Source organism: Tupaia chinensis, unplaced genomic scaffold (genome assembly GCF_000334495.1).
Source record: "Tupaia chinensis unplaced genomic scaffold, TupChi_1.0 Scaffold149666_1, whole genome shotgun sequence".
NCBI lineage: Eukaryota > Metazoa > Chordata > Mammalia > Scandentia > Tupaiidae > Tupaia > Tupaia belangeri.
In genome coordinates, this window is record NW_006209511.1 from 1,018,037 (window position 1) to 1,033,268 (window position 15,232).

Sequence of the window (15,232 nt, forward strand, 5' to 3'; positions counted from 1 at the left end):
TTTCCCTATTGGAATGCCTTTTATTTTCTTCTCTTGTCTGATCACATTGGCTAGAACTTCTAGCACTGTATTGAATAGGAGCAGAGAAAGTGGTTAGCCTGTCTTGTTCTCATTTATAGTAGAAAAACTTTCAGCTTTTCACTATTCAGTATAATATCAACTGTAGGTTTTTCATAAATGACTTTTCTTATGCTGAGAAACATTCCTTCTATGCCAATTTTACTGAGAGTCTTGATCATAAAGTCATGTTGTATTTTGTCAAATGCTTTTTCTGCATCGATTGAAATGATCATACGGGTTTTATCTTTCTTTCTGTTATTATGGTGTATTACATTTATGGGTTTGCATATGTTGAACCACCCTTGCATCTTGGAATAAAGCTTACCTGGTTGTGATGAATAAGATTTTTTATATGCTGTTGAATATGGTTAGCAAGTATCTTGTTGAGAATTTTTGCATCTATATTCATCAGGGATATAGGTCTGTAGTTTTCCTTTTTTGTTGTATCCTTCTCCATTTTTGAAATAAGGGTAATGGAGTCTTCATAGAATGAATTTGGAAGGGTTCCTGCCTTTTGGATCTCTAGAAATAATGTGAGTAGAATGAGGGTACCTCTTCTTTAAAAGTTTTGCAAAATTCGGCAGTGAAGTCATCGGGGCCTGGACTTTTCTTTGTTCGGAGGTTATTTATTATTGATTCAATCTCATTGCTTGTTATTGGACTATTCAGGTTCTCTATGTCCTCCTGAGTTAATCTTGGTAGATAATAAGTGTCCAGGAATTTGTCCATCTTATGCAGGTCTTCTTCTTTGTTGACATAGAGTTGCTCATAGTCTCCTCTAATGATGTTTTGTATTTCTGTTATGTCTGTTGTAATGTTGCCTGATTCATTGCAGATTTGCATATCTTGTTCCTTTCTCTTTCCTTCTTAATTAGTTTAGCTAATGACGTGTCAATCTTGTTTATCTTTTCAAAGAACCAGCTTTTGTTTTCATTTATTTTCTGTATAGTTCAGTTATTTTCTATTTCATTTATTTCTGCTCGAATCTTTATTATTTCTTTTTTTCCTGGCATTTTATTTTGAAATTTTTTTGTTGTTCTTTTTCCAATTCTCTGAGGTATGTTAGGTTATTCTTTCACCACCTTTCCATCTTTTTCTTGTGTGCACTAATTGCTATGAACTTCCCTCTTATGACCGCTTTTGCAGTATCCCATAGATTACGGAAACTTGTGTACTAATTATCATTAGTTTCCATGAATCTTTTCATTTTCACCTTAATCTCTTCAGTAGCCATGGAGTAATTCAGAAGTAGGTTATTTAGAGTCTTCTGTCTCAGTTTTGAGTTGTAGCTGGCCGCCGAGCGTTTGTGCTCCGGGATCTTCATTGCTCGCGGCCGCCATCAACATCACTGGAGTTTCTCAAGACTCATCTGTGTCACCCGTCTGCCACATCCTCTGCCATCGTAAACCACCATCTTGGTTAAGCTCACTAAGGCTGGTAAAAATCAAGGTGACCCCCCCAAAATGGCTCCTTCTCCAAAGGAGGTAGAAGAAGACAGTGAAGATGAGGAAATGTCAGAAGATGAAGAAGATAATAGCAGTGGAGAAGAGGTTATCATCCCTCAGAAAAAAGGTAAAAAGGCTGCCACAACTCCAGCAAAGAAAGTGGTAGTTTCTCCAACAAAAAACATTGCAGTTGCCAAACCTGTCAAAAAAGCAGCAGTCACTCCAGGCAAAAAGGCAGCTGCCATACATCCAAGAAGACAGTTACACCAGCCAAAGCAGTCACAACTCCTGGCAAGAAGGTAGCCACACTGGGCAAAGTGTTGGTAACAACCCCTGGTAAGAAAGGAGCTGCCACTGCAGCCAAGGGAGCAAAGAATGTCAAGGATGCCAAGAAGGAAGACAGTGATGTGGAGGAAGAAGATGACAGTGAGGAAGATGATGAGGACGAGGATGAAGATGAGGATGCATTTGAGCCAGCAGTGCTGAAAGCAGCAGCTGCCACCCCGGCCTCACAGGAGGAGAATGAGGATGATGAGGAGGAAGAAGATGAGGATGAGGAGGAAGATGAGGATGAGGAGAAAGATGAGGATGAGGAAGATGAATCTGAACAAGAAGCTATGGAGACCACAGCAGCCAAAGGAAAGAAAGCTCCTGCAAAAGCTGCACCTGTCAAAGCCAAGACTGGCTGAAGATGAAGATGAAGAGGATGATGAGGATGATGTTGATGAGGAAGAAGATGAGAACAACGATGATGATGAAGACGATGAGGATGAGGAAGATGAGGAGGAAGAAGAGCCTGTCAAAGAAGTTCCTAGAAAATGAAAGAAGGAAATGAGCAAACAGAAAGAAGCTCCTGAGGCCAAGAAACAGAAGGTGGAAGCCACAGAATCAACTACATCCTTTCATCTGTTTGTTGGAAACCTGAACAATAACAAATCTATTCCTGAATTAAAAAACTGGTATTAGTGATGTTTTTGCTACAAATGACCTTGCTGTTGTGGTTGTCAGAATTGGGACATCTCGGAAGTTTGGCTATGTTGACTTTGCATCTGCTGAAGATCTAGAGAAAGCTTTGGAACTCATTGGTTTAAAAGTCTTTGGCATTGAAATTACCTGGAGAAACCAAAAGGAAAAGATAATAAGAAAGGTCAAAATGCAAGAACACTTTTGGCCAAAAATCTGCCCTACAAAGTCACTCAAGATGAATTAAAAGAAGTATTTGAAGATGCCATGGAGATCAGAATAATCAGCAAAGATGGCAAAAGTAAAGGGATTGCTTACATTGAATTTAAGATAGAAGCTGATGCAGAGAAAACCTTTGAAGAAAAGCAGGGAACAGAGATTGATGGGCGGTCTATTTCTCTATACTACACTGGAGAGAAAGGTCAAAATCAAGACTATAGATGTGGAAAGAATAGCACTTGGAGTGGTGAATCAAAAACTCTGGTTTTGAGCAACCTCTCCTACAATGCAACTGAAGAAACGCTTCGGGAAGTATTTGAGAAGGCAACTTTTATCAAAGTGCCTCAGAGCCAAAATGGCAAATCTAAAGGTTATCTGTTTATAGAATTTGCTTCATTTGAAGATGCTAAAGAATCTTTAAATAACTGTAATAAAAGGGAAATTGAAGGCAGAGCAATGAGGTTGGAGCTGCAAGGACCCAGGGGATCACCTAATGCAAAAAGTCAGCCCTCCAAAACTCTGTTTGTCAAGAGTCTGTCCGAGGATACCACCGAAGAGACATTAAAGGAGTCTTTTGACAGCTCTGTTCGTGCAAGGATAGTCACTGACTGGGAAACAGGATCCTCCAAAGGGTTTGGTTTTGTAGACTTCAACAGTGAAGAAGAAGATGCCAAAACTGCCAAGAAGGCCATGGAAGATGGTGAAATTGATGGAAACAATGTTACCTTTGGCTCGGCCAAGCCTAAGGTTGAAGGTGGCTTTGGGGTCGAGGTGGAGGCAGAGGAGGCTTTGGAGGACGAGGTGGAGGCAGAGGAGGCAGAGGTGGATTTGGTGGCAGAGCCGAGGAGGCTTTGGAGGGCAAGGGGCTTCCAAGAAGGCAGAGGAGGAGGAGGAGACCACAAGCCACAAGGAAAAAAGACAAAGTTTGAATAGTTTCTCTGTTCCTCTGTCTTCCCTCTTTCATTTGAAAGAAAGGACTCTGGGGTTTATACTCTGTTACCTGATCACTGACAGAGCCTTCTGAGGACATTCCAAGACAGTGTGCAGTCCTATGGTCTACTTGGAAAGCTGTAGAAATAACGTTTCAAGGGAGATACTCTTGTTGGTTTTGACTGGATATTCATATAAACTTTTTAAAGAGATGAGCGATAGAGCTAACCCTTATCTGTAAGTTTTGAATTTATATTGTTTCATCCTATGTACAAAACCATTTTTTTCCTACAAATAGTTTTTTTTCCCCCCATTGGACAATTGTAAAGGAAAGCAGAATGTTGTTTTATCATGATTTTTGCTTCGATGACTTTAGGACAAATTTAAAACATCCTAAACTCTGAAAAAAAAAGTAGGTTATTTAGTTTTCATGTATTTGTATATTTTTGGGAGCTTTTCCTGAGATTAGTATCAAATTTAATTCCATCATGGTTGGAGAAGATGCTGGATAGAGCTTCTGCGCCTTTGAGTCTATAAATACTGGTTTTGTATCCTACATCATGTGATCAATCTTTGAGAAAGTACCATGTGGGGCTAAGAAAAATGTATATTTTGTTTTTTTGGTTATTTTTGGTGGAAAGTTCTATAGATGTCTATCAAGTCCATCTGATTTATGGTATCATTGCGGTCCTGAATCTCTTTGCTTATTTTTTGTCTCATTGACCTCTCTAAAGGAGATCATGGGATATTGAGATCTCTAACAATTATAGTGTTACAGTCTATCTCTCCTTTTAGTTCTAGCAGTCTCTCTCCTTTACATATTTGGGTGCTCCTGAGTTCGGTGCATAGATATTTATAAACATTATATCTTCTTGGTGAATTAGTCCTTTTATTACTATAGAATGCCATTTTTTGTCTTTTATGATTTTTGTCTTGAATCCTATTTTGTCTGAAAGCAGTATAGCGATTCCTACTCTTTTTTTGGTTTCCATTTGCATGGAATACCTGTTTTCCAGCCCTTCACTTTTAGTCTATGTATATTTTTATCCATGAGATGGGTTTCTTGTAGGCAGTATATGGAGGGTTTCTGATTTTTAATCCATTCAGCTAGTCTGTGTCTCTTGATCAGACAATTTAATCCATTGACATTCAATGTTATTATCGATATTTTCAGATGTGTTCCTACCATGAAGTTGGCCATATTCCTGGTTGTTTTTTGTTTTCTTATTGCTATCTGTCTCTCTTTAGTTTTCTTGGTATAGTACTCCTTTCAGAATTTCTTGAAGAGCTAGTCTGGAGTTAGTAATTATATCAAGTTAAACAAATTCGAGAACATTTTTATTTTCTTTTTTTTCATATGAAGGATAATCTTGCTGGATATAGTATTCTTGGTTGAAATTGTTTTTCATTTAATGCTTTCAATATATTTCCCCATTCTTTCCTTGTTTGCATTGCATCTGATGAGAGGTTCGGTGTTAGCCTGATGGGATAGCCTTTGTAAGTGATTTGACATTTCTGTCTTGCCAATCTTAGTATTTTGTCTTTGTCTGTCATTTTGGTCAGTCTAGCTATAATGTGGTATGGAGAGGATCTTCTTGGATTGACTCTGCTTGGGGTTCTTCATAGTTCTTGGACCTGGATGTTTGAGTGCCTCTCTAGACTTGGAAAATTTTCCTCTAGGATTTCGTGGGATAGATGATCAATGCTCTTATTAGTTTCTTCACCTTCTGGGATACCAATTATATATTTGGGCATTTCATTGTATCTAGTATTTGTCATGTATTATCCTCAGTTTTCTTGACTGTTTTCTCAGTATTTTTGATGATTTTTTTTCTAGGTGATTGGTTTTATCTTCTACTTCAAAAATTCGATCTTCTGCATGGTCTAGCCTGCTTTTGATACTTTTGAGGGATGTTTTAACTTCCTGTATTATAACCTTCATTTCTAACAGTTCCAATTGATTCTTTTTTATGGTGTCCAGTTCTTTCATATTGTGGAAGGACTTCCTCATCTCTTGAAGCTCAATGTTTCTTTTCTCTTGCATTTCATAGAATTTTGTTACCATAAATATTCTAAATTCCTTTTGTGACATTTTGGTAATATATATGCCCTAAATTTTTCCTACTTGGAGACAGGTTACACTGTTCCCTTGGTGGGGATGTAGTACTTGATTCTCTCATCCTTGAGGCTCTTCAGTTTTTAGTCATTAGTATTCACTTATACATTAGTATTCACTTCTGGTGAATTTGTTGGAGAGGTATTCAGTGACTATGAACTTGTGTGTTTCCCCCACTGTGAAATAATTCTCTGCTATTTTTCCCTTTTACTAAGTCCTCAAGTGTGGGAATCACAGGTGGAGTTTTACAATCGGATTTTTTGAAGGGGAAATCCACTAATTTTATAACCCCTATAGTAATGTGCAAAGAATTCTCCAAAACTCGCAGATGGTTAGCTACTTTTCCCCTAAACTTCTCTAGGCAGAGGGTACGAGCTGAGAAGTGGAACAGAAAAGTAAGTGAAACAGATAAGTAAGGTAAAGAAAACGAAGGTAGGAAATAGAAATAGAGAGTGCAAAGAAAAAAGAAGAAAAGTTCTAGAAGTAAAAGAGGATAAAGAAAAAGAAATCACTTCTCAAAAAATAAAATTGGGATGAAAATGGAAAACAGGCAAACTTGGAGGTGGCTAGCAGGTTTCTGTTCTAGGTGAGAAAAAGATAAAGATTGAAAAGGGAAAGGCCCAAGGGGGGACAGAGAGCTGTTTTTTCAAAAAGAGAAAAAAAGTTAGAATGAACAGAGAAGGACAGCAAGAGGGAGCAAAGCACCTATCCTACCTGGATGGTGTATGGTCTGTTGGTGGGGGTCGGGGGCACTGACTGGGGGAGACTTCACAGCTGTGAAGTTGAAGCCAGAGGCCAAAACCAGGCAAACTTGGAGGTGGCTAGCAGGTTTCTGTCCTGGCTGGTGCAGGGTCTGGGGTAGGGGAGGAGTGGGCACTGAGTTGGGGAGACTTCACAGCCGTGACATTGAACTCAGAGACCAAAAACAGGCAAACTTGGAGGTGGCTAGCAGGTTTCTGTCCTGGCTGGTGCAGGATCTGGGGCTCTTCTTTGTCTTTTCATACAAGTTTTGTCTTAAAGCCTATTTTGTCTGAAATCTGTATCGGGACTCCCACTATTCTTTGGTTTCCATTTGCATGGAATAACATTTTCAAGCCCTTCACCTTTAGTCTATATGTGTTTATACATGAGATGGGTTTCTTATAGTCAACAGATAGAGAGTTTCTGTTTTTTAAACATTCAGTCAGTATGTGTCTCTAGATCGGACAATTTAAACTATTAACAGTCAACGTTATTATTGATATTTCCCAACTTGTCCCTGCCATTCAGTTAGACATTTTCTTCTTATTTTTTTAATCTATTTTCTGTCTTTAGTTTTCCAGATATAGAACTCCCTTTAGAATTTCTTGAAAAGCTGGTCTATTGTTGGTAAATTGTTTCAGGTTTTGTTTATCTGAGAATATTTTTATCTTTTTTTCCCATTTGAAGGATAACCTTGCTGGATATAGTAATCTTGGTTGAAATAGTTTTTCATTTAAGACTTTGAATATATTTCTCCATTCTTTTCTCGCTTGCATTGTTTCCAGCAAGAGGTCCAATGTTAGCCTGATACGATAACCTTTGTAAATAATTTTACGTTTCTCTCTTGCCAGTTTTAGTATCTTGTCTTTATCTGTAGTTTTTGCCAACCTGTCTATGATGTGCCATGGATCTATGATGATTTCTTGGGTTCTTCTGTTTTGGGTCTTTTGCATTTCTTGGATCTGGTTGTTTGAATACTTTTCTAGGCTTGGAATATTTTCTTCCAGGTTTTCATGCAATAGATTTTCAATGCCTTTATTAGTTTCATCACCTTACAAGATACAAAATATTCAGATGTTTGGAAATCTAGTATTTCTCATATATTATCCTCATTTTTTTTCTGTCTTTTTGGTGTTTTTTTTCTAAGTCAGAGGTTTTGTATTCTGCATCCGAGATTTGATCTTCTGCATGAAATAATCTGCTTTTAATACTTTCAAGAGAGGTTTTGACTTTCTGAATTACAGCCTTCTCTAATAGTTCTGTTTGATTCTTTTTTACTGTAACTAATTCTTCTTTCAAGTTGGGGAAGGACTTCCTCATCTCCTGTAGTTTGATGTCTCTTTTCTCGTGCATCTCCTGGCATTTTTTTTGTCTCTTTTCTCTTGCATCTCATATAGTTTTGTCATTGTGATTATTCTGAATTGTTTATCTGACATTTCCATGAGTTCCATTATACTGTCTGTGGATGATGAGAAGTTGTTATTTTCCCTTGAAAGAGAGATATTTTCTTGGTTTCTGATACTTGTTGTGCCTCTGTGCAGGTTTCTGGTCATGTGATGGATTATACGTTTCTTCCTAATTTCTTGAAGTTAATTTTAAGAGTTCAAAAGTGTACAAGAGGCAGTGATCCATAATCTCTTTGCAGTCCCATCTTCCTGACTCTCATCCTGTAACCTGCACTTTTGTTGCTGGGACTCAGTGTTCCAAAAGCTTCTCAGGTGCACCTGGAGCTGAGCTTTAGGGTTTCAACTGGACCATTTGGAGAGAAAGCAGAACTTTCAAGGAGGTCTCTTGCCTCAGTTCACTCGTTTCTGAGTCACTGGAACCAGGAAGAACGGCAGGGAGGAAGTTGGAAGCAAGAGGGTCTGGGTACCTGGAGCAGACAGAGAGAAAACACAGTTTCTAAGGTTGTCTCTGGCCTTAATTTGCTTAAAAGTTTCTTCTGCTGTGAAGGAGCTTGGAAGAATGGTCAGAAGGAACCTGGAAGCAAGTCTGGGTGCCTTGAGTGGATGGAGAGAAAGTACAGCTACCAGGGTGGTCTCTGGTCTCAGTTCACTCACTTGCTTCTGCTGTGTAGGAGCTGGGAAGAATGGCACGGAGGAGGGAGGGTCAGCAAACCTGCTTTCGAATCCAGCTTTTCTATCCAAAGTTCAGTGCTATTTTCAGGAAACAAACGAGCTTTCCCAATTGGTACTTTCTATTTGAAATACTTTGATTTTGAATGTAAAATGGCTTGTCAGGAAAGTCATGACACATTTTTGCTTAGAAAAACATAAAAAATACATTGCAACTTTTCCTGACAAACTAATATTTAAAAAAATTCATTATCTTCTTATGACAAAGAAAGTTTAGATTATATATCCAAATGAAAAAGTGAAGACAAAGGACATTTGGGGACTTACTCAAGACCAAAAAATAGTGTTAGAGATTGAGCATCAGGAAATTGTGACCCTTTCTACCATACCTTGTGATTGTTGTTCACCCTGTATGTGATTCCCCTTAGGCTTGGAACACTTGCCACTACTTTTTGTGTCACTGAAAAAAGACTGGAAGATGAGGTTTGTGTATCAGTTGCTGATGTTGATTGAACAACATGGAATTTCCACCTTCTAGTCCTCTTTGTTGGAGGGTGCAATGGTTCAAATGTTTGCCCCTACTTAAATTCATGTTGAAATTTAATTCTTTAAGTTCTATAAGGTCATCAGGACCAACCTTTTATTAGGTTGTCAGGAAAGTCATGACATATTTACCTGTTTTTCTATGCAAAAATATGTCATGACTTTTCCAACAACCTAATGCATCAAAATCTCTGATTTCACTGAAAATGTAGCAAAAGTCAATCTATAATGACTTGAGTTTTCACCCATGGAACAAAACTCCACATTGTTGGGACTAACTGAGTCGTGATAATGCTATCAAGAAATCTTTTTTTTTTTTTTTTTTGGAGAGATTTTCACTGTAGGGCACGTGCGCTCGCCAGACAGACAGAGAGAGACATAGAGACAGAAAGCGAGAAATCACCCCCCAGGGGGGATGGTCACGCCACAATCCCTTCTCCTCCATTCTCCTCTCGGGATCCTGGGCACGCACGCACACGTGCCCGGCGTGAGTTTTAAGCCACTGGGTCCGGGACACGAACCGCGGTCGACTATGTGGGAGTCCAGCGACATAGCCATTACGTTAACAGCTGGTTCCCAAGAAATCTTTTTGGTCCTGTACCCCAAACTGGACTATCCTGGAGAGAAGTATCTTTCCTAATTTCATGAAAATGCTTATTTTTAAATGTTAATTTGTATATTTTTTTCTCTTCTGTTATTCAGAATGGCAGTTCTTTAAGGGGTGATTAATCATTAGAGCACCATCCTGATGAGTGGATTAAGGCTGTTGTCTCTGGAGTGAGTTATTATGGAAGGGGAGAGTCCAGCTTTATTCTCTTTGTCTCGTGCACTCAGTTCCTCTTTGTACCCTGACACCATGGAATGATCCACACAAGATACTGGTTCCTCTATATTGACTTCTTGGCCACCAGAATCATGAACCAAATACTTTAAAAATTACTCAGTTTGTGGTATTCAGTTATAGGAACAGACAATGAACTAATGTAGGGGGTGAATGGTTTATCCTGTCTTCTATGTAAGAAAATTAAGAAGACATACTGATATATTGTGTGCTTTTTAAAAATATGCAGTACCATAAATTGGAAAGCCCAGTGCTATTGTATGTGAGAAATTACAGATGCCTTTTGTTTGTTTGTCTGTCTTTAAGATGGACTTTATTTTATCATTTAGTTTTTGCTGATGAGAAAGATGGTGAAGAGAGATGTAAAGACTTCTCAGGTGGGGGGGCTCATAGCCTGATGATTAAGAGAACTGGATCCCACCGGGCCAACATTATGACTTGAATACTAGCTCCTGGTGGCTTGGGAAACATGTGGCATGCATGTGCATGCGTTCCCCAAATCCCAGCTGGATAGAGAGTTGGAGGAGAAGGGATTGCAGCTTTATTCTGCCCTACTGGGAGGTGCTTTCTTTTTTTTTCTTCATGTCTCTCTGTGGTAAGTGGACATGCCCTCTGGCAAAATTTAAAAAAATGCTTGTTGCAATCACAAAATAAGTGAGTATAAGCTTTGGGAATGGAACTTAGAATTTATTTTCTGTTCTATTCAGTCTTTACTGTTTTATGTTTTACATATATCAAAATTGAACTATTTGTTATTTAATAATGTTCCCTACATTTTAAAGATTTTATGAGACTCTTCATGCCAAAGTATTATTTTCTTTTGTTATTTTTCTCCTATGAGAGAGGGAGATTTGGAGGGGAAGGCATCCCCCCCCCCACCAACTGGGTCTTAATCCCATGTTCCACCTCCAGCTCCAGCCAGCCTGGATTGTGGGTATTTGTATTCATTGTGTTTATGCCCTACATGTATAGGGAAGCCTGGTGTTTCAAATTGGATACTTTGCCATGTGGGTCCAGTTGTGCTACCACTGCACTATTCCCTATCCCCCATAATTTCTTTTCTTAATTTTCCATATTCGAGGATTTGATGTCTATAACCTAATATATTATGCAATAGTAGAAATTAAACTTACAGAGTGTATCTATTTATCCTCTGGAGTTTTAGATGACCACTTAGGAGAATTCAGATATGTCCTGGTTCCCTTTGCCTCCCTTGCTTGTCTGTCCTGCATTACAGTTCCAAATAGTTAACTAATCATGACCCAGGAATTCTAAGTTTGTTCTCCTCACTCTAGTTTAAGCTGGGTTTTGACCCTTTGCCTAGCCCAGATTGCTTTACTTCAAATAACTTTAAATCAATTAACTCAAATGTTACCCTAGAAAACATTAACTATTGGGGTGAACATTAATATTGCATGACCAGGAATTAGTTCAAATGGGGAGGAAAGTCACAGCTATTTTATATTTAAAATATGGTTAAGATATATTCATAGTATTGTTTTATATTATCTTAGTGTGAACCACTTAAATATTAACCATTACAGGATCAGCTCCATGGCACAGAAGTAATGCATTGCTTAAGATAAGCTGGATAAGACTTACTGCTGAGTGAAGCAAGCCATACTACGAAGGAGAGGCATTGTATGTCCCCACTTAATATATACTGAGTGTCTGCACTCTATGTCTGAAACCAATTGTCTAAAGGATATAGAAACACAGTATATAGATGTAAATACCAGATATAGTGTGTGCGAAAGAGGAGGGTCTGAGGAAGGACATTTTGGGGAGGGACAGGGAGGCAAGGAATTAATGGCACAAAGAGGTGTGGTATTATCTGTTGAAAATATTTCATAGTTTTATCAACAGTACTATGGAGAAATGTTCACCTGTTGAAATATCCATTTTGTAACAAATAATAATGTGATTGAATGTCTGGAAGAAAATGAAATGAAAAAAATTTTTTAAAAAGTCTAAAAAAATAAAACAAATGTAAGATAAAAAGAGAGAGAGAGAGAGAGCGCGCAGCTGGATCCCACTTAGTGACTACAGTTCAGATCCCCAGCATGGTTGACTTGAAACATGCTGGGCACATGTGCAAGTGTCCAGGACCCCATAGGGCAGGAGGACTGGAGGAAGGGAATTGCAGTGTGACCAGACCTTTGTGGAAGGTGCTCATCTTTCTCTTTCTTTTACATGTGCACACACACACACAAGCTCAGTCACCAATAAAGAAAAAAATAATTTAAAAATGTTACCAGTACATGTTGGCATGTATTTGAAGACATCAAAACCATAATTACTGGGACGGGCAGTTAGCGTAATGGCTATGTCGCTGGACTCCCAAGTAGTCAACTGCATTTAGAGTCCCGGACCTGGTGACTTAAACTCACACCAGGTGCATGTGTGTGCATGCCCAAGATCCTGAGAGGAGAATGGAGGAGAAGGGATTGCGGCATGGCCATCCACCCTTGGGGGGTGATTTCTCGCTTTTTATCTTTTTGTTTCTCTCTGTCTGTCTGGCAAGTGCACGCACCCTATAGCAAACAAACAAACAAACAAAAAACACACACAAAAAAAAACACACAAAAAAAGCAGTAATTACTGAATAAGAGAAGCCCCTGTAGGAAATGTTCTCAAAGAAACTGGCATAAGCTAGTGAGGGTAAAATGAAGAGAAGAGACAGTACACTAAGTGGATGCTATTTGTGTGGTGTGAGGATTAGAGATCAAAACTTCATTAAATGCCATAAAAAATTCTAATGCAGAGTAAATGGAAAATAATAAAACATCAACTGACAATAATTGATATTTATACAGTGTATTTCATCCAAGACTCTGACAAATGATAACAAGCCATCATTACCTGTCATCTCTGTGTGGCAATGAGCAATACGATTTCTGCATATGTTTGTTTATAAAAAGCCACCATTCTTAATACTGGTGTTATAATATTTAGAAACTATATTATTTACACAATTCTAATGTAACTCTTTATTCTGTTCTGCCATCAGGCCATCAAAAACTTATCTCCTCCCAATTATTGTGAGAATTCTTGCACTCATGTCTGACGCAGGGGTGCTAGACTTACTCTGTAGTTATACTCTTCTCTCTCCACCCCTCCTCAGACCTCACCATCCTATGGAGGAAAAATGAATAGTGTAAAGGGAATTCCACTTCTTAAAAAAAAGTTTATTATTTGTTTATTTCTTCTATGAACTATAGAGACAGAGAGAGTTTGTACCACTAACAGGGTCTTGATGCTGCAACCCACTCCCAGCATCAGCCAGCCCCAGATCATGTACCCAGCGTACTAAGGGAAGTCTCTAAACATGAACCTGGAACCTTCCCATGTGGGTCAGCCTAGCATGTTGTTGTCCCCTAACAAAGTCTTCCCCTAATTTCCTAGAAATTCCCAAGGGTGTCTTATTTGTGTGCCCCATATAATCATCAGATAGTTCTCTGATGATTTTCTTCTCTGATCTTTTCCTTCCCCAGTGTCCAAGGTGCTTAGAAAACTGAGGTACTAGTGCCTCATTCATCTTACCACCATGACTGGTTTCCTCTTTAGAAGCATTGCTTCCCTAGTCAAGTGTTGACTCCTGGTGTGGTCCTTGGGTGTCACTAAGCTTAAGCCAAGAGCATTTTGTGCATATGCAGGAACTGTTCCTCTCCTCTACTTAATCATATTCAGAACATCCTTGCAAAAATATTCTCACAGTCTCTGACTACTGTATGATGTATTTTTCTATGCAAAAATACATCATGACTTTCCTGATGACCTAATGGATCTTGAACTAGTTTGAATCCTATAATGTATTACCAACCATCGAAACAATAGTTTTGTGCTTATTAACAGCCATTACGATTCACGCTTCAGTGGACTGAAGCAGAATTCTGTACCAGAATTTATAGCCTGCATCAGTGGAAAAGGAAGCAGGTTAGTCAGTATGGTTCTTGAAACTAGTGGAAAACTAAAGAAAATTACTATTTACTGAGTTCTTATTATTTACTAGGATATGTATTTACTATTTACTGATACTATGTAAGACATACACATACACATACGTAGATATGTACATAAAGGCACATAGAGATACACACATTTATTTATTCATTCATTCATTCATTCATTCAACTCTGCAACAGAGGTTATTTTCTCCATAGGCCACAAGAGATAACAAGTGCAGAAAGGCAAAAGGGTAATGGAAAGAAGCCATTATATCCTGAGTGCCTGCTCTGTCGAGGTATTGTAGAGCTACACTGTGTATGTTATTTTACCTAATTCTCACAATGTCTCTATTCCATTCCCATTTTACAGGTAAAGATGTGAAGTAAGCTAGTGGCTTATAAATCTGAGATTCTGCCCCTGGTCTATTTGAATTCAAAGCTCTAACTCTTTCCTTGGTATAGTTCCAGAGCTCTAGACACCCACTTAATTCTGTCTCTACCACTCCATTTCTAATATTTGCCTGAGAGACCCTAACCTCATTTACTCCATCAGAATTTAACCATTGTCCATATTTTCCCCATGGAGATGTTTGATATTGTAACCAGGCACCGTGGTGGTCCCTGACCTTTTTGGCACAGGGTCCGGTTTCATGGGAGACAAGTTTTCCATGGTGGGGTGGGGGTTTATGAAAGTGCAAAGCTTAGATCCCTCTCATCCACAATTCACAATAAGGTTTGCACTTCTGTGAGAATCGAATGCCACTGCTGATATGATAGGAGGAGGAGCTCAGAAGGTATGCAAGTGATGAGACGTGGCCAAAATACAGATGATATTTATTTATTTATTTATTTTTACTCCTTTGATCATTTATTTTTTTATTTCAATTTATTTATTTGCATTCATTCACTGTACATCATTACAGCATACAAAATGAGATTTTCCATCCAGAGTACATTGTATATTGTCTCAATCAAGCACATCAACAAACATGTTATTGTCAGCAAATAATTTTCCATTTCTTATTTTCTGTATGTTTTGCTTTTTTTCCCCCATCCTTGATTCCCTATCTCTTACCCTCTGCCATCTCCCACTCTTCCCACACTGTCTCTTGTATCTATGTTTGCTTCCTATACTGTTTTCCCTCCACATTTTATTGAATTACTAAAGACCTTAATTAATCTACATATTTTCATAGAAAACACAGGTGATATATACATTTCCATGAACAAAAGTCTAACTTTACACGTCCTATAAAGTAGCACCTAGCTGGGGCTATATATTTTACTGCAGTCATTGAATAATTTTTTTTTTCCTGAAAATTTTTTTGTAACTTAATTTACATTCTTTCCCT

At 38.4% G+C, this 15,232-nt stretch overlaps 1 protein-coding gene and 1 pseudogene across 4 annotated transcripts in view; both read left to right on the plus strand.

Annotated features, from left to right (window-relative positions):
* PDE1C (phosphodiesterase 1C) overlaps positions 1-15,232 on the plus strand; it is a 385,889-nt gene that overhangs the window by 86,351 nt on the left and 284,306 nt on the right. The window lies entirely within an intron of this gene.
* LOC106734196 (nucleolin pseudogene) lies at positions 1,482-3,620 on the plus strand (annotated as a pseudogene).